Raw genomic sequence first — 23,860 nt, forward strand, 5'->3', positions numbered from 1 at the left:
ATGTATGTGTTAATGGCATTTATTACAGGTCTCATTTTTCAGAGGCTTAGAGGTGTGAATCAACTGGTCTAAGGCCACACAGCTAGTAAGTACGTGATTGGACTGGTACCCAGGTCTGCCCAAATCCAAAACTCTTTCCTGTCTTATGGGCAGAGCTGAATGAGCCAGGAGAGCTGCTGTGAAAGCTAATGATGCTCAGCTGATGTCCCCCGTGGTACTTTGAGTCTAAAAAGGGAATGCTGGACGAGGACACCCCAGGACCTATCCAGGAGAGGTGGACAGTGTGAGCACAGCCCATCCCAGGACTGCCCTGGGGACCTCCATGTTAGACCAGGGAGGGCCAGGGACAAGTTTATGGCAAAAAGGCAAGAGTCTATGTGAACATCCAGACCCACGTGAGATCCCACTCAAGATAATTCTGTAGACATGTAGCTCTGACGCAAGCTAATTTTGAAATAGTCCTTCTCTCTGGGCCCATTATTCTTGTGTTTAAAGTGTTAAGCCATGCTCTCTTGTGAGAAACGTGTGGGTCATGGCTGTGAGCCATGAAGGAGAAGGGCAATCATAGTCCCTTCTATATTTGTTCATTTTTCTATGCCCAGTTCCCAGAATAGTGCCTGGATCAGACTTGGTGCTTGCTGAATATTTATCAAGTGAATGCATAAGTGCATGAATGGAGGAAAGAAGAAAGAGATGCATTAATGAATAATTTTTTTTCATGATGAAGGAGGGCAGGGTATAGCTGTAATGAACCCCACCCAGGGGCCACCAGACTGGGGCCAAATGTGAGCCCCGGGGCAGTAGTGCACATGAATGGCAGGTTCTCTACTAAGCCTCTGCACCTCCCCCTTCTCTGTTCTCACTTGTGGGCATTAGTACCTGGGTGTGGATGCACCCCCATGGGACCCACAGGGGTTTTAGGACACACCAAGGAGAGAACACCTTTGGCATGTCTATTTTTCACTTTCCTGGGTCAGAGTGGCTCCTGGAGCCTTAATAAAAAGCACATTGTGGCCTTTCACTGGGGATGGGAGTGGAGGAGTGAGCTTGGCACAGCAAGACTGGTGAGGAGGCTGTTTTAGTGCTTCAGGTGAGAACCTATGAGGGCTTGCTTCAGACCCAGGTGGTGAGAATGGCCTGGAGGTGGTGTATTCTGGAAATATTTGTAGGGAGGGTCATGGGCCCTTATTGGACTCATCATATCCTGCCCTGAGGCCTTAGGTGTCCTCAAATAAAGTGAGTTTGTGGTTTCCAGCTGAGAATGTTGGCCAGACACCAGCTGTTGCTTGGAATTGGTGTTTTTAGAATAGCCACTATGTTCATTGTATTTGAATTTCTGAGTACCATCTGTTTGGTTCTATAGAGTGCTTCTTTCTATACTTAACGGAGACCCACTGAAATGGCATTCAACTCAGAATTTTAGCATCTAAGAAGTCACTCTACCATTTCCACTACCCTACATTGGAGCTAGTACCTACTGTTGTCTCTGTCTCTGTCCTTCCCTTCCCTCCCCTTCCCTTCCCTTCCCTTCCTCTCTCTGTCACTCTCATCTTTCTTCATTAACCATGACTGGTTCCACATATTGCAGAAACACCCTTACCTATAACTTTGATTCTGATCCCTGGAAAGTAAAACTTTTGTAGCTTGGAGGCACCCCTAAATTTTATTCATAATTTTCTTTTAAAAACTGATTGATTTTTGAGAGAGAGCTTTGTTGTTCCACCCATTCGTGCATTCATTAGTTGTCTCTTGTATGTGCCCTCCCTGGGGATTGAACCTGCAACTTGGTTGTACTGGGACAATGCTCTAACCAACTGAGCTATTTGGCCAGGGTGTATTCATAATTTTCTCACCCCTGTTCCATACAGTTGCAGTAGAAGGAGACTCTGGAAGAGAAAGGGCATATCTGGTGTCAGGGACCCACCTCATTCTAAAGGCAGGTTCTCACCTGTTCCTATGCTCCTCCCATGAATTCTCTAGTTCTTTCCCCAGAGATCTGCTGCAATCACAAACAGCTTCAGGGATTTACCTTGCTCTGGTGAGTCATACCTGCCTGCCAGCTATTGTCTGCCCCACCAGAAGACTGCTTCAACAAGGCAGAAGGCAGACCAACAGTCACCTGGGAAGATCCACTTTGTGCTGTCCTTTGCAGATCTGCGTTTTTGCTCATATCGATTTTCTGTGCTGGGTTCCAACCTCAGGCTGTTTCGATCTGTTCCTCCCTGTTTGCCCTGGACTCTTGGGTGCTGGCTTTCGGACCTCAGCTTTACCCAAGTTCAGATCTACCACACACTGCCCAGCTTGTGCCTCTGGTTGTCAAGCTCTGGCTTGGAACCTGCTCTGGTTTGGTCTGGCGACACGACCATTGTCCTTTCCCTGCTTGTTCTGTCCTGTGGTTCTTTCTGTTCCTGGTGGCAGTTAAGTCTTTGGCCAGGCTGTCCCCACTTGAGCTGGTTTGGTTAAAAGAAGTTGTGCCCTGGTTCCTGGCATTGCTCTGTGACCCCCACACCTTCTAGTTATCCCACATGGACCGAAGATTTCTAAGTTCTCCAAAAATCCAACCTCTTATCCAGAAATTTTTTCAACGAATCTACCTTTAAGATCAAAGCTGTGCTCTTAGTCTAAGGATTGTATCTGCTCTGTTGGATACCTTCTGTTTTCGCTCTCGGAAGAGTTACTTTGCTGCTTACTTTGTAATGTAACCAATGCCACCAAGAATATAAAGCAACCTAGAATAAGTGTAGAGAAAATTAAGGCTATTGATGATTACTGAAAGGTTATTTCTTTTTTGAAATGGAAGTAATATTAAGAAAAAAATTAATGTGCTTTCTGTTCTGAAGTTTTGGGTAAGTTACCTTATCAATGATGACCCTGGGGTATCCATCTGCCTCGTGGGTGTGCACCGAGGTAAGTAATGGGGATTTCTATTGACATTACAACAGAAATGTCAAGGGAAATTTAAAAAATCAATACTCAGCTTCTGACATTCCAAATAGAGTCTTGCTGCCAAACAATAGGCTTGACAGTCAGGTTTTGCTGAGAGAGGATCCCAAGTTATTAAAGTCTGAAACCCAGCCCTTCTGTTCCTGAGCCTCTGTGGGAAGAAGAGGGAATGACTGGCTAAGAAAAGGAAGAGATAAGAGTGTAATCTTTTCCTACCTCCAACTTTATTGAGGAATAATTGACAATTAAAAATTGTATATATTATGATAAGTAAAATAAGTCAGACAGAAAAGGATAAAAACCATATGATTTCATTCATAGGTGGAATAAAACAAAAAGTAACTAATGTACTAACAAAACAAACAACAATAAACTCATAGATGCAGACGACAGAATGGTTACCAGAGGAGACAGGGCAGAGGGAGGGGAAAATGGATAAGGGGGCCAAATACATGTTAAGGGAAGGAAACTAAATTTTGGATGGTGAGTATGCAATAGAGTACACAGATGTCAAATTATAGTCTTGTACACCTGAAAATTGTATATTGTTATTAACCAGTGTTACTCACAATACATTTAAATAAAACATTGTAATACTTAAGGTATCCACTTGATTATTTGATATATGTATGATTATGAAATGATTATCACAATCAAGGTAATTAACAAATCCATCACCTTGCACAGTTCCTTCCTTCCTTCCTTCCTTCCTTCCTTCCTTCCTTCTCTCTCTCTCTCTCTCTCTCTCTCTCTCTCTCTCTCTCTCTCTCTCTCTCTCTCTCTCGTGGGAACACTTAAGATTTATCCTCTTAGCAAATTTCAAGTGTACAGGGTGGTACCTTTAACTGTAGTCGTGTTGTTGCACGTTAGCTCTCCAGAACTTATTCATCTTATGGAGCTGGAACTTTGCTCGCCTTGACCAACACTTCCCATTTCTCCCTTCCCCCGCTCCTGGCAACCACCTTTCTACTCTCTATTTCAGATTTCACATATAAGTGAGATATGCGGTATTTTCTTTCTGTGTCTGGTTTATTTCGCTTAGCATGTCTTTTAGGTTTATCCATGTTGTAAATCGCAGGTTCCCTTCTTTTTTTTTTTAAGATTGTATAATATTCCATTGTACATGTATAACACATTTTCTTTATTCACTCATCCATCAATGAACACTTAAGTCATTTGCATATCTTGATTATTGCAAATAATGCTACAATAAACACTGGGGTGCAAATATAACTTCAGGTCAGTGATTTAATTTCTTTCGGATATATACCTGGAAATGGGATAGTTGGATCATATGGTAGTTCTATTTTTAATTTTTTGAGGAATCTCCACAGTGGCTGTACCAATTATGATGTTTTTAGAAGCAATGCACAAGGATTCCCCTTTCTCCACATCATCTTAATTACATCTTTCTGGGAGAGAGTCCAGAGGAAGGAGGGGTGTCACTAAGTTGAGGAGGTTGAAGCTTTTGGTCCAACTTCATATTTGGAGCTCTGAGAGAAGATTGTCTCGGCTTCTGCCTCGTGAACTTGGGGACACCCACATGGAAGTAAACTAGGAAACGCAGAGTGGGCTGGGATTTCTTTAGCTTGGGTTGCTCTTGTTCTGGAGGGGCATGGATGGGGCCTAGAATTTCCCTGCAGCTCCTGGTGTTGGGGGTAGGGCCAGAGACCCAGAAGGAACTGGGATTCAGGCCAGCAGGTGAGCAGGAAGTGGACCTTCAGCAGAGGCCAAAGAGGACCAATCAGGCTAAGAGCCAAAGAGGGATGTGCTGGAGACTCAGGGCTCCAGTGGGGAGGGCACACCCGACAAGTTGTTCTTACTCATTTCTTTTGGCCCCATAAAGAAAGATTAGAGCATAGCACACGTGATCACATTTCCTTATTAACGGACCCGGAAAACCTGCAAGACGAGCTACCAGAACTTGATGGTGGTCGCGCGGGTTATTGGAATTATAAATAGTCTTGACTTTTTCCTTTTGCTGCTCTATTTTTAGTGTATTTTGTGATGAGAAAGTGCCCATTTCATGCAAAGAAAAAATAAAGCTATTTTTAAAAGTAAAAAAAAAAAAACCACCCAAAAGAGAATCAGACACATTTCTCTGCAACTTAACTCTCAGTATTCTAAAGCCACCCCTAGGTGTCTACAGACATAATGTCTTCTTCTCAGGTTCTTTAACACACACACACAAAATTTTACACAAATAGAATAATACCTTTTTGGTTCAGTTTTTTTCCTTTTCCCCTCTCCCTGTATCACCCTACCTTCTGCCTTCCCAGGTAAAATGTTAGCAACCTGGTATGCATACTTTAGTACTTTAGTACTTTTCCATGTGGCCATCTAGAAATATAATGAATTTGCATACAGACATGTATTCATTATATACCTGCATACGAACTTTTAGGCATATACATGTGTAAATGCATCTACAAATGACTGTGTGTGTTTATGTGTGTGATGGGATCATACTATGAACGTATCTCTACATTTTATTTCTTGTACTTTCTATGCCTCCTGGAAAGTCTTCTCAGTCAATTGGTATAACTCCAATCCGTTTTTAATGGCTCTGTAATATTATATGGTGGTGTCATATTAGAATGCGTTCATCCATCTATGAGATTTTGGAACATTTCTTAATTCTTAGAGATGGTAGCTATTTGGCCACTGTAATTTGAAAGTTTATTATATGTCTTATATTTCAAATAAGTTTAACAATGCAGTTTTATTAATATGATGATGTTAATACACTGAGCTTTTTATCCACTTACTTCTAATGACATTCGAATAAATTATTCTGTTTTAGGGCTAAGACAACAATCCTTGGTCAATGTGAGTGGTATGGAGTGAAGTTGTAGGACAAGAAATGAATGAGTACTAGAGAATCTGCTGTGTAAGACACAAATCTCACTTGAATTAGTGGTTTGCCACAGAACTCTTTAATAGAACATGTGCCGGGGATTTCTGTGGAGGGATGAAGACTAGGCCAAAATCAAAAAGGTGGTCACTTTATCTGAATTAATCAATTGTTGGAAATGAGGTTTGACCATCAGAAAGCAATAAGGATTTTAATTTTATTGAATTTTTCATTGCAATTGTCACATGGCAGGTGTAGACCATATCTGATTTTTAGAGGTGAGTAAAATAACATTAGCTTCTTGTCAAACTCTCCTTGATCTCTCTAGGAATTAGCTAATGTCCCAAAGATTTGAGTTATAAACCACCAATACGTGACTGAGATAACTGTTCGCTATGCATCTAAGTCCAAATTTTTAAAAAATATCCTCACCTGAGGATATGCTCATTAATTTCAGAGAAAGGGGGAGAGAGGGAGGGACAGAGAGAGAGAGAAAGAGAGAGAGAGACATTGATGTGAGAGAGAAACATCTATCAGTTGTCTCCTGTACGCACCCCAACTGGGGATTGAACCCACCACCTGGGTATGTGCCCTGACTGGGGACCAAACCCGCAACCTTGTGGTGAATAGGATGATGCTCCAACCAACTGAGCCACCTGGCCAGGACAAAGTCCAAATTTTTGAAAGGTTATGTACACCTAACCCACCATTTGAGCTTTAAAACTTTTTTGAGTCGTGACTCTTATTGTTTGACAACAGATGAAAATTGTATTTTTTAATTTTAGTTTGCTAAGAGTTTAAAACCATGCCGGCCAAATGAAATAGAAGCCAATATTCCTTAGCTGACTCTGATGACAGTTCATAAATCACTTCCTATCATTTTAACCATAGGCAGGAAAGGTCGTCAGCCCGTCACATTTGCTTTCAATACTAAACTGTGGCTTCTATTACAAACAAGAATTGTGAAACATACTTACCCACTGCCATAAACTTTTCAGTATTACAAACAGGCAAATAATTAAACTTTTTACTCATAAGCTCAAGTTTAAAACCAGGTGTGTGGGCAAAGAGGTTTGCTGACGCTGAACACAAGTCTTCAGTTACATGGACAATTTGTAATGTATGATGGATAAGGCTGATTTTTTAAAAAATAAAAATATTACTTTATTCCTTTCAGAGTAAATCATTTGACTCTGGGCAAAAGACAGGGCACCTGCAGTCAAGGGACTTAAAAGGGAAACTGAGGCTCAGGTAAAGCTTGTGGAGAGTAGTAGACGCCCCTTTGTAATAACAGGGCTTAATCACCACCTTTGCCTTCTAAATGTTTTCCTGCTATTCATTTCATCTCTGTGGATGGCAAGGAAGGTGGAATGCAGGCAGCTGTGGTGAGAGATTTGGTGTGAGAGAGTGTTCTCCGCCACCCACACATCCCTGCCGGGTGTGGGCTAAGTTCCGGCCAGCCGGCTTCTCCTAACCTCCAGGCTGACTCACCCTGGCTTGCAAGCTAGTCATATCCCGTCTCTACATTACATGTCCCGCCGGCAGGGCTGGCTCTGGGCTCACCGGTGCCGGGCAGAGGCCACAGCCCTCTCGGGGACTGTCTACAGTTGCTAGAATTAGAAGAGATGTGGAGGCCATCCCTTATTCTCCTTGTTTTGCTGATGATAAAATTGAGGCTCAAGGAGATAGACTGAATGTCTTATAGTCAAATCCTAAGTGGGTCTCACGTCCCATTTCCTATCCTCTGGATCTCTGTCCTTTCTACCCCACGGGGCTCACTCTGCTACTGAGCTCTGGTTCTCCCTATTGCAAACCCACCCCTTTGGAGTTACTCCTGTCAGTTACCCTTGGGAGAGGCGCAGTCTTGAGGAATTTGAGTGCAAAATCGTCAGTCCCTACCTTGTTACGGAAGATGACTGTAAGTCAGGGCGCGAGGGTATGAGACTTCCATGGGACCAGATGAGAAGGTTTCGTGCGGGTGGCAAGGTGCTGGCCTGGGGAGCTGCGAAGAGCAGGGCAGGAGAGCTGGGTAGTCACTGTCTCTGCTGTGGCATTCTCCATCCACCCTGCTCTGACACCCCGCTCCCACCCGCAGCTTGCCTCGCCAAAAATGCTAGTCTGTGCGTCTCAAGAACCTGTAAGGGCTTCGCATCTCTGACCACATTCAGCTGGGCGCTCCTTGGATGACAGGGGCTCCATGGAGACAAAAGTATTGTCAATACTTTGGGATCATTAAGTCTTTTGGTCGTATTAGCTGCTCAACTCCTGTTAACCTCTCTTGTCTGCAATGTTTTCATTACCCAGATGAAGGGAAATAGACTTCTGGTTCTGGGTAATGCTGAATTGCGAGAACTCCATCAGAATTTAGGTGGCATTAAATTTCTTTATAAATGGTTTACATTCTGAATGGGATAAATGACTTGTCCAGGCTCTTGCTTTACTTCAAAAGATCAGAAAGTAAGCTACATTTTACCTTCTCCTGGAGCTTTCCAACAAACAAATAAACAACAACAACAACAAAACCCAGCTGGATGGGGGCCACCAGGTACAGGTAGCGAATGACAAAAGGGACCTTTCAGAAATATAGAGCCACTGCTGTGAGAATTAATCACTGTGTTTTAAGTGAAAGATGTAAGCAAGCCTTAGCTGCAGGCAGCGTCTGAGTTTCCTTTCATCAGAGTTATTCACTGATGGTTCCTCATCTAAGTGATTCTTCATCAAATTACTTTCAAATTTGTCCTATAGGATCCCATGAGATGCCACAGGTTATTCTGTTCAAGGAAATACCATCTGTGGATTTTCTGCCCTTTAAATTCTATTTAAAAATTAGATGTAAGAATGCAGCTTAACACACATGACTTTCCATCTGCCGGCGTCAGGGAGGCAGCCCTTTATTGGCTGTCCGGTGGCATGAGCACTCTCTCTGAGGGTCAGCGACGTACCCTGCCTCTCACAATATGTATCGGTCAAATCATTCCATGCATTAAGGCTGCTAACTAATTAAATTACACAAACTTGCTTCCCAAGGTCTATAGCTGACAGAGAAAATTTAAACAGCACACTGAGCTATTGGGGTATTCAAATCACGTCCACCCTAAAAGAGCTGAAACAGGAATGCATTAAAGAGAATATTAAAAAACAATGTGTTTGGTTTCTATAAAATTGCTCAAGGTAATCTATATGTTTTAAAGCAACCTAATTCATGATTACCCAAATTTTATAACCCTAGCAGCTCATATCTCTGTCTTTGCTACAGTGTACCTGTAAGAAAGAGAATTTTTCATAATACAACATTGCAGTGAAAACAAAATATGTAAACTCGGGGTACTACATAGCTTTTGAGATTCTGGAATTTGTATAACAAAATGAGTTCACATCTAGACTGTAGCTACTTACTCTCACTGTGAGTGTTACTTAACCCCACTAAATTTGTTTCTTACTTGCGGAATGAAAAAATCAGTAGCAGGCGCCTCACAGGTTTGTTTTGAGCGTGAAATTAAAGAGTGTAAGGCGGCGTGTGGTATGCAGTAAGTGGGCAGCACAGGTTAGCTATTTTTATTAGTTTTTATTCATGCTGCTTCTTACATCAATTTTCAATATAGCAACATCCATCTTCCTTCTAGCAGCATATTAAAAAATAAAAAGTTTTATGTATCAATTTATTTTTGTTCCATTAAAAAGTTTGCAAATCTCAGGTAAATTTGGGATCATTTTTATAGCAACTCAAGACAGTATTTTATCTTAACTTCTGTTAGGATTTAAGCATGTTTCTTGGTCAAATTATCTTGGGAAGTGGGGAGATGACCTATTATTTATCTATATTAAAATTTAAAATTACTAGATATGGTAATAAGAAAATTGAAAAATGATGTTTCCATGCCATTGTATATCATGCTTGATTTAAACAGTGGCATAGAGTCGGACATTTGCTGTTGTAAATAGTGCAGAACACGAAAAATAGGTAGAAAACCAAGTTTAAAAATCATGCTAGTTGAAAATCCTTTCTAAGGGACTATGAAATGGACCCCAAAACTTGAAGACAGGAAAGTGTGACTCGTACATTGCTAGTGGGAATGTAAGAATGGTTCAGCCTCTGTGGAAAAGTGTGGCAGTTCTTCAGTCAAACATATGGTGATTCAGTTAAACACAGAATTACCCTCTGACCCAGTAGTTCCACTCTTGGGTATATACTCCCCCAAACTGGAAACAGATGTCCAAAAAAACCCTTGTGTGTAAATGTTCATAGCAGCACTATTTATAACAGCCAAAAGTGGAGACAACCCAAATGTCCATAAAGGGATCGCAAATTGTGGTATATTCATATAAGGGAATATTATTCAGCCATAAAAAGGAAGTACTAATACATGCTAATGACATGGGTACACCGTGCAAACTATGCCATGTGAAGGAAGCCAGACACAAGAGTTCATGTACTTTATGATTCCATTTGCAGGAAATGTCCAAAATAGCTAAATCTATAGAGACAGCAGCAGGTCAGTGTGTGGTTGCTGTGTCCTGAGGGGAGGCAGCCAGGGCGTCTCTCCTAAGTGAGTAGGGGGTTTCCTTTGGAAGTTGTTCACTTTGAAATGGTAAATCTTTATATTACGTGTCTTCATCACAATAAAATACCACAAATTTTCTCCATGGTGTTCCCCAAATATCCATATGTGATACACCTTTAACTGGAGACGTGCTTTCAAATACTTTGTCCTCTTGAACTGGAGGTCATCTCCCCCAAATTGCTTTTGGCCAAATTACTTCTTACTAATATATAAGGAGCCCCTTTTCAGCAAATGGCGTTAGGTGTTTTTGCCCCAGCCTCTGGAACTGGACTTGATTAAAAGGCAGATAAGACATTTGTAGTTTAGTTCAGCTGTGGAAGAAGTCCATTTCCCAATAGATACCCTTTGTTCAATTTCTTCTTTTCTCTTCATATTTTCTTTTCCTTCACTCTTTGCACTTCCTCCTTAATTCTTGCTTATATTTCAGGGTTCCTGGAATACAGGAGAATATTGTTTTGGTGGCACCGAGAATTGGGGCTGGTGGTGTTCTTGCTTCTTTGTTAGACTGACATCATCAAGGCCTTAAAAACCCTCTGTAGACATATCGGGCTCTGGTAAAGAATTTTCCAGGTTTGGATGCATGTTAATATTATAAACATAGCTTTCTTCCTAACATGTCAGCAGGGAACTGCCTCCATTTATCATCTACATTTGGTGAATTCTTTTGAAAATCTACTTTTAAATTAATGGCCTTAAAAGAGACATTTTTATCACTTTTTAAACTTTTTGTCAAGTGATTTTTTAAAAGCTAATATGATTGGTATTTAATGTGAGAGACTATGAGAACTAGGCACATTGAATTGGAACTTAAGAATAATACTATTATTTACCAAAAAAGTAATAGTGTTTTAAAAATTGAAGTAAAATACACAAACTATACAATTAATCATTTTAAAGTGCATAATTTAGTACATTCACAATGTCATATAACCAACCCCCTCTCTGGTTTCACAACCATTTCATCACTCCAGAAGAGAGTACAGTAAGTAATCACTCCCCTTTTCCCTTTTCTCCAGTCCCCTGGGAACCACTTAGCTGCTTCTCGTCTCTACGGGTTTGCCTATTTGGGATATACTTGTATCATATAAAAAAGCCGTATGATACATAACGTTTTGTGCCTGGTTTATCTCATGTAACACAATGAGTGTAAAGCGCACCTACGACATCATGGCACGTATCAGCCCTTCCTTCTGTTTTATGACAGAGTAACATTTCGTTGTATGGATGTACCACAGGTTGTTTATCTACTGATCCCTTTGCGGACCTCTCGGTTGTTTCCACTTTTCTCGCTACTGCGAATAGTGCTGCTGTTAGTATTCATGAACAAGTTTTTGTTGAAACATCTGTTTTTAATTCTTTTGGGCATATACATAGGAGTGGAATTGCTGGATTATATGGTAATTTTGTCATTAACATTTTGAGGAACCATCAAAATCTTTTATACAGTGACTGCTTTATTTTAGATTCCTACTATCAATGTACAAGGGTTCTTATTTTTTTCCTCTTTGCCAATAGTGATTATTTTTCTTTTTTTTCTTTTTGGTTATAGTCATGATAGTAGATATGAAGTGAGATCTCATTGTGGTTTTGATTTATATTTCCTTAAAGACCAATGATGTTGAAAACATTTTCACATGCTTATTGACTATTGGTATATCTTGTTTGGAAAAATGTCTATTCAAATTTTTTACGCAGTTTTTAGCTCAGTCGTTTGCCTTTTTGTTGTCGAGTTGTAATAGTTGTATGTATTCTGGACACTAAGCTTTTATCAAGTACATGATTTGCAAATATTTTCTCCCATTCTGGAGGTTATCTTTTTCCTTTCTTGATAATGTCTGAGGCACAAAATGTTCTAATGTTTATGAAGTTTAGTTTATACATTTTTTGTTGACAAATCTAAGAATCCATTTCTAATCTGAGGTTATGAATATTTACTCATGTGTTTTCTTCCAGAAATGTTGTATTTTTAGCTCTTATGTTGGATCATTATCAGTTTTGAGTTAATGCTCATTATGGAGTCAGGTAGGGGGTCCAACCTTAGTCTCTGCATTTGTATATACGTTTTTCTCAAAACCATTTGTTGAAGAGACTATTCTTGCTCTACTTAATGACCTCAACACCTTTATCAAAAAGCAGTTGGTAGTAGATGTTTAGGTTTATTTTTGGACTATTAGTTCTATTCCATTAGGTTATGTGTATATCTTCATGCCTGTACTATATTATTTAGATTACTGTAGCTGTGTAGTTAGGTTTGTAATCAGAAAACATGAGCCTTCCAATTTTTTTTCCTTTTTGAATATTGTTTTGACTATTCATAGACACTTGCAATTCCATATAGATTTGAAGATGGTTTTGCCATTTCTCCCCGCAAAAGCCATCGGGATTTTAATAAGAATTATATGTAACATGTAGAGTGCATTGAGGTGTATTACCATCTTAACAATATGAAGTCTTAATACCCATGAACACAAGATGTCTTTCTCTTTATTTAGGTGTTTAATTTCTTTCATTAATATTTTACAGTTTTCAGTGTACCAGTCTTTCACCTCTGTGGTTAGTTTTATGCTGGGTTTTACTCTTTTCTATACTATTCTAAATGGAATTATTTTCTTCATTTTCTTTTTGGATTGTTCATAGCTGATTTATAAAGACACAGCTAATCTTGTGTGTTGGTCTCAAACCCTGCAACTTTGCTGAAATTTGTTTACTACTTATGGTCATTTTGGGGTAGATTGTTTGAGATTTTCTTTGTATAAAATAATGCCACCTGCAAGTAAATATAATTTTAATTCTTTCTTTCCAAATTGGATGCCTTTTATTATTTATTTTTTTGCCATATTACTCTGGGTAGAACTTCTAGTACAATTCTGAATAACAGTGGTGAAGATGAGAACAAGACAAAAATGCCCATTTTCATCGTTATTCAACATTCTATTGAAAGTATCAGATTATGCAGAACATTTTTCATTTATTCCAATTCACAAACTAAAACCAGTAGTTTAATAATGCCCCACCCTTTCTGAGGTTAGGTGTTTTGGTAAATTGCTATCTTGGGCATATCTAAGAATATAGAAATATTAGAATAGTCCCCTTTGCAGGAAGGCAGTGACTGTCACAAAACTGTGTCTTATTTGATGGGACCTACTTTCTGATAAGAGCCAATTGACTAAGAATAATTCCCAAAGTTAGGGTTACTGATTTAGTAAGCTTGGTGTTTTCATAGAAACTTGGGATTTTTTCCTACTCTGTAACATAATGAATCAAAAGCAGTGAGGGAGAGCTGGGAACTGCCATCAGCTAACACTTAGAGAAATGACATTAACAATAAGGGAGAATGTCGAAGAAAAAAAACAGAATTAGAAGGACTTTGGCGAAAGGGCAAGTGAAATGCTAATTACTTCAGTGATCATATTATTCCACAATGTGATCAATAATTTTTATGATGTCCTTGACTTAGCAATGAGAGACCAAATTACATTTAGTATAATCCACTCAGTACATTTGAGAAAAAAGTTCTATAAACATAAAATTAAAGTCTTCGGAAAAGAAAGGTTCAATTTCATGAATTTTATATTTATATTGCATATCTCGCTCCTTGTCAATGCCAGGGAAATTTGTCGCTATATGAAATAATAAAACAATCTTTGGAAGCAGAGTTCTCCAACGTATTTCTGATAAAGGAAGTAGGGAAAGAACATGAAACATCACAGTAACTCATCCTGTGATAATGGATTAATAATTTTCTTCTACAAGAGCCTTCATGGGGGTGATTTGAGTACAGTTTTACCAACAAATATTTAGACCAAGGGACAGATGTTCACTTCCTCAGCAACTAAATCTTAGAGACCACATAATTTATTGTCCAAACCAGTACACTTTTGAGAGAGAAAGGATGCACTGTTAATTTTGCCAGGACAGCAGGCATAAACCAACTGTCTTGGACAAACTGAGATAGATGGCTGGTCATTCTAAGACCATCAGGACTATTTGAGATTTTATTCTTATTGTTACCATTGCTTTATCTTAGAAAAAATTAGTAACAAGAGAAATTTTTATTCTTCAAAGCTGTAAGTCCAATTTTTAAAGGGGAAGAAAATGAAATTAGAGTCTATTGTTATGGTGGTTGCCCTTTTCAGTTTTCCTGGATGCTTTTCTAGAGTCATCTGTCCTGGTGGTGAGAGACTAGATCAAGGTCAACCCATATCAGTTTGACACCGAGTGTGGCCAAGACAGAGCTGGTGGGTCAGGTGCATGCAAAGACCAGGGTGAAGGGAGCTGGCCTCAGCTCACATCTTGTTGGCCATTCTTGTAACCCTCTCAGACTTCATAGCAAACCAAGGCAGCTCAGGTCCACCAGGGCCCACATAGTATGGCAAGGAACTAAGATTAGGTCTGAACTAGTTTCTAGGGGTTAGCAGGAACTGAGCAAGATAACCCTTCTCATTAGGAATAGTTTTACTCCCTGTTGTTTCGTTAATAAGTAATTTCACAGCAAGGCAATCACCATAATAAGAAAAGCTATTACATCGACATACTTAATCATGTGAATGTCATTTATGATTCCAAGGGCTAAAGTTAATGATGGTTAAAAATCAGAAATGATCGAGTTTGGGAAACATAGTAAAAGCTACTTGTCAACTTTATCAAGACTTTACATTTAATAATCACTCTCAGTATTTGATTGTTTGTACATCCCTATGATGAAGACGTAGAGCATAACGATGGATATTAGAACAATGATAAAAAGTAATGAGAGTAATCTGTAAACATCTATTAAGTACAAAGCACAAGAGTCATAGTTTCCTCATTTGCTAAAGGAAGTTAATAACTGATCCTACTGAGCCTCGGAGTCGTGGTGAACATCCAATGCGATGCACAGAAATTACTTGGAAAATACTTTTCATGGTATAAAGCATTGTGAACACAGTTAGTAAAAAGATTCGGTCTCAGTCATACTGCGGACATTTGCAAAAAGTTCTTTTAGCTTTTCTTGGTTCTCTTCTCTGTATTTAGATTTGCAAAAAATTAGAGAGAATAAATGATTTTTCCCCTTCTCATCCATCCCAGGAATTCCTTGTAAACACCTTTCAAAATAGTTTTCATGAAGGTGCCTTTGACTGGCTAATGTATGAATTACTTGCAGGTAATTAATTTCTACGTAAATTTGCACAATTCTGAATGCTCTCTATATCCTTAGTGATTAAGAATTACTAAGGTTTTAAATGTTAATAGAAGCTATTAGAATACCTTAGACTTTAATTAACAGAAATTTCTAACTCAAATTGACTTAAATGTTAGGAAATGTAAGGAACTGTTTCATCTTTCTTAACAAGAATTTCATAGGAAGGTTGGCTTTTGCTATATTATCTCAGGGCCTTAGATTTGCTTTCCGGGTTCTTTGAATTTCCAGGATGCCAACATTAATAAGAATATTGTAAATACTAACACTTGGAAACATATTAGACTCTCTCATACATTTCTGTAAGTTCTATTTACTTTGACCTGTACCATGGGTTGACCTCATGGCTGTGATTTCAGGAATTGAAGTATACAAGGCATTATCCAAAGTAAGAGAGGAAAACTTTCTCCAAAGGCGGGTTTTTTTTTGTGTGTGTGTGTGTGGGGGGGGAGCAGGATTGAATTAGATGCTACTTCTAAGCGAATTACCAGCAAGAGGGATGAGATTGCCATGGCTGACCATTTGGGGTGGGAAGGATTTGGGGGAGTTGGTCACCAAGGCTACTGTAATAAGAGATTGAAGGGATTAAGCCATCTGAGTACATGGAACTTTCAGGGAAACTCTGAAGTAGACTCTCTCATTGATGGAGCTGGCAAAGCCTCTGTCATTTGCACATGCTGCCACCCAGGTAGATCGCGACCACTCTGAAGAAATTGATAGTAGAGTCCCTGTTCCGTGGTCACCCTAATTGTTTTATTCTGAGACTTCTTTGCAGCTTCTGGGGAGGTATGTGAAGGATGGAGAGTACTCTCTCTCTTTTCCAACTGCAGTACCCATCTCAATGCAAATATATTCATTACAATAATTTTGCCTATCCATTTCAAGGTAGGCCTTTGAGGAAATTATTTCTTAACTCGGGAAATGTGAGACTCTAATATTTTTCCAAGACTTACTATTATTAATACTTTGATAGTTTTGGTATCCTGGAAATTCAAAGAACATTGATAATAATCAGGGAGGCTTGAGAATAGCATTTTGTAGGTTCCCCTTTCTGTTCATTTATTAATTCACTAAAAGTAGTATATTCAAACTCTTAAAAGTGAGGCGCTCTGGAGTTAGTCTACCTTGATTCAAATCTTGGTGTTTCATCACTTACCAGCTGTGTGACCCCCAGCAAGTTAATTAGCTTCTCAAACCTCAGTATCCCCTTTGAAGAAATAAACTTAATATTGCCTCCTAAGGTTGTTGGGAGGATTCGATTAGATAGTGTATGGAAGGTACTTAGCCCAGTGACGGCATCTAGAAAGTAGATGTTAATTAAATTTGGTAATGAATCTTTCCAATTAATGTTAATTACTACTACAACTGCTACTATCACCACCACGGCTCTTACTAAGTACCTCATGCACTGCTCAGAATGACAGAAAAAGAAGCACAGTGTGAGGTCAGTATATTCTGGTGAAGCCAAAGTTGAAGAGAGAAAAGTGTTCATTAGCTCTGCCTCACTATTTAACTTATTTCTTTGAGGAAATAAGAACAAGGAAGTGAGATGAAACCAGGGAATGTAAGCCTTATTCCCACCTGCAGATAGACAAAGTGCTGTAGTAACATTTTAAACCATGGGCCCGTTCTTTGTCTTTCAGTTAAACTGAGTCGATGATTCCAGTCGAAGACCTTAAGATGCAAGAAGATTTCTGTTGTTTTGGATTGGCAGGGGAAAGCCACAGCTGAAGTATCCCAAAAAGAGATTAGTTACACCTTATAGTGACTTTTGCAGGAAAAGAAATGAGCTTTGAGTTCTTGGCAAGAGAGAAATGGCACCTCTGAAATTCTGCATTTCTTTCCTGGAAATTCATTGACTCTATTTTAACTGCTATTTGTAGTCATCCCAGACTGGAATACCATTACCTATTGTCAAAAGGACAACTACCTAGATAAGGATATCCCTATCTGTTCCTTGATAAAGAAAACAACTCTTATTTGATAAGAAAGAAATAATTAGCTAGGTATTCTCTGTGTTTGTATGCAATGAAAATGCTTTTCCTGATGAAAGCTTATTGGAATAAGGCAACTCTTTATTTATTTTGTGTCTTCACCTACAAGTCCACAAAGGCAGTGCTTATAATTAACACCACCTCTGTGTGGAGAACCGTTTCTATTATGTGATCCCCTGAAGGAAATATTTGAGGACCCGAAGCTTCTAATGCGAGTTGACATAAACTTCTGGTAAATTCTTGGCCTGAACAACCTACCTAAACTCTCCTAAACTAGTTTCCTTGGATGACTGGAATCTGCTTGGCATATCACGCACCCCTTCACCTCTGCCTTTTTCTTTACTGACTTCTGTCCCTTGTCTTACATTTGAATGAACATTTGATATAGCGACAAGAACAACTCGTTATGCTTTTGACAAAGAACAAAGCTGCCTAGAAAAACATCTCCTGACCACGTGAGCACAAACCATGACTAACAGTTATCTAACTGGAATTAAGGGCAACGACTCCCAGAAGTTCCCAGGGAAAAAGTGCTCAGTGTTTCCTAGTCGTAACAATTGAGTCGTTTTTTCCTCTTTCTTTTATAGAACCTTTATCCTTAAATCTCAAACTGCTTAGCAAGAACCCTTTTATATGCTCTAGAATAATTCCTTTTGAAAAGCCTTATAAAACTGTCCTCAGAAACATTATGTTATGGAGAAATGGAAAGAAGAAGCTTGAGGTTGAACAAATCTGTCAAAAGAGATGATTTTTAAATGCTCCCCACTCAAGTCACCGATGCCATTAACTTTCTCCCCCTCTGCTGGGAACAGCGACTCTATTATGGTCTGTTAGGACATTTTTTTCCCAAAAGTTCAATTTCAGGGCATGTTTCTTGCCTTTTATTTTTTGTTTTTCATGTAGTTAAAGAAGGCAGAGACCTCTGTCCGATAGAGACTGTTTTTGCACTATGCTCTGGAATTAAAAAAAAAAAAAGATAAAAGTGCTAGATACTTCTTTCATGGACTGCAGTCATCTCTTGAGGGGAAAATTAATTCCTCCCAGAGCACACTGTGGCTCGAAGGTACAAGGAAGTGAAGAGCCCGGTGTAATATCCTGAAACAGGCACCCGCAGGCTGTTTTTCCAGGTGCCTCTGTGAAAAGATAAAGAGAGCTCATCAAGCTGAAAAACCCACCTCCTATGCTTCCAGACCCAGGGGGCCTCGAGGCATGGAGTACCTTTTCTCCACTTTCTGTGGGAAACTATCCTATCAAACCAACTCAAATCAAATCAACTGTACTTTTTTATCTTAGGCATTATTTCTGGGTTATCTTTTCGCTTCTCAGCATCTAAGACAGCTCAGCAGGTTAGACACTGTGACATCAGCTGGGTTCCAAAATAACCTTGTGAATTCATCAACCCTTTCCTATTTAACAAGAAGAATTTGCACAAAAGGGTGATTTGGTATAATTTATTCTATGTTTTAATTCCATTACACACCCAACAAAAATAAAAATAAACAGTTAGGACAACGGAAAACCAGACAATGCAAATCAGAATCCTCATATTTCTCAAATTCTTTCCTTCCGATTTCACGGTCTCAGGGGAATTACGTGATCTGTAGCTATTCATCAAGGCAGGAACTAAAGGATTGCCTCACCTGAAATCCCCAGCCTGACAGCTACTTACATCTGTCACATTAAATATAGTTCCGTTTCTTTACCTGACACACTGAAGTGACATTTCTCAAATCCTCACACAGAAGTGTAGGTTGGAGAGAACGACAAAACTGTATTATTTAATGAACTCCTAAAATAGACTAAAAATAACGAAGTTTAACTTTAGAGGTCTTTCTTTTTGCATGGCTCAAATGAGGGCTTGCCAATACGTATGTACACCTCACAGAGGATTTCACATTCAGGAAGGGGCTGTTATCTGAAGTGATTTGTGCTTTAAAATATTGGTTTGAGAGGGAATTATGCTGATGCTCATTTTTTTCATAGAAAAGATAAGACATCCTACTTAATCAACTATAAATGATGTACCTGAAAAACATTATAGCTTTAAAAACACATACATTACTTAGACCCTATAGCCAATCAGACAAAGCTGCATTTAGAATTAGATAGTATAATGTATTGTTCAAAATATTCATTTTCACCAGTCCTGCCTTATTTTACTACAGTGTAGCAAGGCATCAGATGGGTAAATGGGTATGTCAGGGTCACGGAGCCAAGAAGGGCTTTCTTGTGGAAAATTTCTCAGGTATCTTCGATTATACAAGCCGCCACTATTGTCAGCTTTCACCTGATAACAAAGCGCATCAATTATTTATACACACTGCTTATCTTTTGATCTCTCATCGATTCTTCTGAAATTAAAAAAGAGAAACCTTCTAATTAAATGATGGCTGACTTTAAGACACACAGCCTTGGAAGTGACCCTGAATCTCCATTGCAAGGCGTTTCTGTCCAACTCAAAGCCCAGTGGTATATTGTTGGGAACCGCCCTGCCTGGTTTCAGAAGCTGTAAACCCCCCATGGCTAAGGCTGAGTCAGAGACCTTGGGACCATAAGCCACTAAGGAGACAAAGCTTATCTCCCTGGCAGGGGTGCCGCCTCTGCCCACTTAACTTCACCCTGCTTGGCCCTGAGCCTGACCAGTTAGCTAATGATGGGTAAGATTCCTCAAGGGAGGGACGACCTAAGATAGGTATGGTCACGAAGAGGCCCACAGGGAAGGACTTGGGGGGCTATAGAAAAAGGGGGTGATGGACCCTCGCCCTTCGGCTTTGAGATAGCCTGAGTCCTCATTCTGTCTGCAAGAAGTCTCTTAATCTCTTGGCTGCCTTACTTCCCCTGCTCAATTTAAGCCTGAAACAATGACAGAGGGCAGTGCAGTCATGTGCTGGAAAGGGAGGATTCCCTGGGGCCATCAGGCCTAAGAAAGAATGCATAAAACCCTGTGAAACCTGCTTTGCTAATACCCTCAATTTAAATGCTAAGGGTCCAAGCCTGAAATGAGTTTGTTTCCCAAAATTTTATAGCTCTTTAGCTAACTGACCCTGACTCAGAATAAGCCCTCATAGTTCTTTGTTTGTTATCTGTTATTTGATCCTTACTGCCTGACAATGATTGATGAGCTTTACCTGTGTTCCTGTGCAAATTGAACCCAATAAAAGTCCATTGAGGAAAAGGCTCTTGGCCCTTCTCCTTTGAGAGATTGGCCACCTTTCCTCCCCAAGCAGATAATGTCTTGGTAGACTTATTCTCATCCCTGACGGCCGGGGTGGGGGGGCCCTGTGGGCGGACCCCCCTATCATATCTTTATAAAAATACAGCTGCCATTAGAGCTGGGTTTTATTGTTATTTGTGATTAGAGCAAATGTGACTTAAGCTGAGGGACTGGATTTAAACAGTCATAACAATAAATGCATCTACCCTCAAACCGGGCATTTTATTTGTTCAAACAATAGGCCAATTTTTGAATTCCCTTGAGTGAGAGTTTGTTGCCCACACAAGGGAATGAGTCATCATGTGGAGCATCCTCTTGATGACTGTCTCACACCCTGTCCCTGTGTCCCACATGGGGCATTACCCAGCTTTCTCGGCCACTGTCGCTGACCGTTCTTGAGCTCGTGAACAAGCCGACCTTCTCTCTGGAGCTCTCTAGAATCTACAGACAAAAACTTCCTAGGAACTAAATCAATCCTGTCCCACCATTCAGCCCAAAAGAAAGATCCAAGGGAATAATTTTCCACTTACCAAACTATCTTCCGACCTCAGTTTTTCTAAATGTCTTAGATTTCCCAAATGTCACAGGTTTCTTTCTGGCGGCCGCATCTCCCATGCTTTACTCACCCAGCGAAGGGATTCCAACTCGTGCTTCTGGTTAGATCTCTCCTTGTCTTCTCCAGGAAACTATTAGGGCTTCTCAATCTCTGTTTTCACTTGGTTAACAGCCAAACTGAGAATACATCTATGTTATATAGGATTGTTTTTCTGTTATACATTGCTTTTCCATTGGCATCCTTTAAGTATTAGATGGCAGTGACCACTAACATACAGAACCAACCTTAAATAATAATGATAATTAAAAGCCTTGGACTGACCCCCACCCCCACCGCCAAGTCCTGTCCCCTTGGATGCACAATTAATGAGACCTTTTTAAAACTGAAAGTTGGAAGGGCTTTCACACAAACTTCATAGGAAACTTCTGGTTATCGTACACTTTTTGAGATTGTTCTGGTTGTTCTGTGGAGTTATTCCATGAGGTCAATGGTTGTGTCTATTTTGGGGCACCATTGTATTTCTCGTGCTCAGAGCACTGTTAGCAGGCAGGATGTTCTCAGCGAGTGTGCAGTTTGCCCTTTAGCTATTATGAGAAGTTTAAAGATGGTACTGGTTTGTGGACCTGAGCAGGAGGAAGCAGGCACTCTATATGTGATCCTGAGTACCTGGAAATTTATCATCATGTTCTCCACACCATGCTCAGCAGTGTTAAGACTGGAAGTTGTCTAATGTCCCCTCACAGGGAGAAGTAAACAGGGAGATTTTTTTCCTAGAGCATATTAATTGGATGCAGGTTTTAAATTTTGCCCAGAACCATTTAAAATGCCTCTGATCAAAAATCACATCCTGTTTTCCTGGGAAAAGAGAAGTAAAAATTTCCTTTCTGTTTATGGCAATCTGACTGATGGATTGAAAACACTCTTGGTTTTGGGCTCCATTTAAGAATTCTGTTTGTTACTGTGCAGTATTCTATTCACTGATACATGAAAAACAAAGAACCAGGAGTCACGGGCTTAAACAGTATGATTGCCTGGTTGAGGCTCTCTAGCAGAGGGAATACAATGGTAGGTTCTCAAAACACAGATTCGCTACGTGGGGGTGAATGAAGAATGGCTGCTTTGCAATACCCGGGTTAGCTTTCCAGTGTGTGTAACAAAGCATTGGCATATGCCATCCACTGGAGGGCACCAGTACACGTAGTTCAGCTTTAGAACCCCTGGTATCAAGACAGGGTTTTCACCTTTCAGTATTTTATTTTATCATTATTTTAAAAAATCACTTTAAAGCCTTCACCAGAGAGTTCAAGAACGTTTGCAGCAGACACATTCTGCTTGGCTGGCTTAGCGACCATGCAATCCTATCTATTAGCAAAGACTTAAGTATTGATAGCGTTCCATGAGCCCGCCAGCACTCAACAACTGGTTAGAAGCAGAGCCTAAAGTCCAATTCTGTAGCGTTTTCCCATTCTGTTACCTCTTGCCTTTTCTTGCGCTCACCTCTGAACATTAGTTTTCCAGCCGCTCACAAGAAGAACTCATTTCTGTAGAGTAATCTGCGTGTCTGTGCTGAACAATCGGGGTGAGGCCGATGCTTCCTGCGGAGGGGTTTTGACCTGGAAGCCTGCCCTTTGCAAGGTCACAGTGAATCTTTGCGGAGTTCCTCGGGGAGACAGTCAAGACGCTCGTTTCCACTTCTGCGACGTCGTCGTGCTTCCCGGGACAGCGATACAGTGGGGACACGGCTGGGGTATGAGATTCTAATCCTTTTAGCCTGAGCCTTGATGCGATGTCAAATGGCCAGGAAAACACAGCACAATTTCTTTATTGTATTATGTACATTTCTTTAGGGCATTTAGAAAATTGAGTGGAAAGAATAGAATGCGACATAAAGCAACAAGAGGTTATTGTCAATGCGCAATGAGGTTGTGTAATGCCTTTGAAAGACATTTGAGCGTCTGGATAGTTTTCTAGCCTTCTTAAACTCCCAGTGCAATCCTAGACAAAATCAGTCCCTTAGTCCTACACACCTATATGTTTTTGAATAAATAACTGTCCCCCTCGCCCCGTGTATTATTGCTCTCATATAATAGTAAATGTGCATGTTTAATTAAAAGATAACAAAAATAAGGAAACTATGTATTGATTTTCACAATGTGAACACGAATTATAAATGACATCCAGCAAAGATGCCAGATATTACTGGCAACTCAGAAGCCTTCCTGGACCCTTCTCAGAAAATCCTCTCCTCAAGGTAACCAATGTCCTGACTTCAATCAGTGATTGTTGGTTTTGCAAGTTTTTGAACTTTATATAAATGAAGTCATACAGTACTCTCTGGTGTCTGGTTTCTTTTAGTCAATATTTGTCCATGAGACTCATTTATACTGTTACATGTAGTAGGTTTGTTCACTCTCATTGCCACATACCGTTTCTGTATATGAACAAACCACTATTCATTTACTGTTGATGGACTTGTGAGCTGTTCCCAGTTTCTGGTGACTAAGCAAAGTGCTACTATGAACATTCTTGTACATGTCTTTTGGAACACATGTGCTCAT

The 23,860-nt window shown here is 39.9% G+C and overlaps 1 long non-coding RNA gene across 1 annotated transcript in view; it reads right to left on the bottom strand.

Moving 5' to 3' along the window:
- LOC128779536 (uncharacterized) overlaps positions 1–21,521 on the bottom strand; it is a 46,700-nt gene extending 25,179 nt beyond the window's left edge. Inside the window, exons 1-2 of the long non-coding RNA XR_008425565.2 lie at positions 21,277–21,521; positions 7,697–7,799 (exon numbers count right to left, since the gene is read on the bottom strand). This is a non-coding gene — a long non-coding RNA (uncharacterized lncRNA). The remainder of the gene's footprint in view (positions 1–7,696; positions 7,800–21,276) is intronic.
- Positions 21,522–23,860: the final 2,339 nt, after the last annotated feature.

The sequence above is a fragment of the Desmodus rotundus genome, chromosome 1, assembly GCF_022682495.2.
Source record: "Desmodus rotundus isolate HL8 chromosome 1, HLdesRot8A.1, whole genome shotgun sequence".
Lineage (NCBI taxonomy): Eukaryota > Metazoa > Chordata > Mammalia > Chiroptera > Phyllostomidae > Desmodus > Desmodus rotundus.